The sequence below is a fragment of the Merops nubicus genome, unplaced genomic scaffold (assembly GCF_000691845.1).
Source record: "Merops nubicus isolate BGI_N331 unplaced genomic scaffold, ASM69184v1 scaffold24154, whole genome shotgun sequence".
Classification (NCBI taxonomy): domain Eukaryota; kingdom Metazoa; phylum Chordata; class Aves; order Coraciiformes; family Meropidae; genus Merops; species Merops nubicus.
The window spans coordinates 9,843-10,327 of record NW_008606572.1 but is presented as its reverse complement, the minus strand read 5'-3'; positions in this window follow the sequence as shown (position 1 = coordinate 10,327).

The following is a 485-nucleotide window of genomic DNA, read 5'->3' as shown; positions in this document are numbered from 1 at the left end:
GATGGAGAGCCAGCCCAGGAGGGTTTGGCCCTGGCAAGAGGCTCCCTGGGACTGGGGAGGTGCACACTGACAGCTCAGGGAACTGCCACATCATGGCTATAATCTTCAGCCCCTTTCCCCCCTATAATTACGTTTGTCACAACGTGTCGTAAAATGAGTTATTAGATCTTTGGTGCTGAAATAATCTTCCCGTGTGAAAGGTGCAGGTCTCTGCCCCGGCTCTGTAACAGAAGGAATCACTGGGTTTCTCTCTCTTCATGCTGTAGGTGTGTGGTTAGTGAGTTAGGACCCACCCATTCATCACTGCACGTCAAGGTCTCCCTTGGGAGCACCCGACGCCCCTGGCTCAGGGGTGCAGGAGGGAGGGGTCCCCAGCAGGGGCAGGACAGCAGCCTGGCACAGGCACTGCCCTTCTCAGGGGCTGCAAAAGCTCCAGGAATGCAGATCTGGGTCACTGCTGGAGCTGGTTGTTGAGTGGAGGAAAT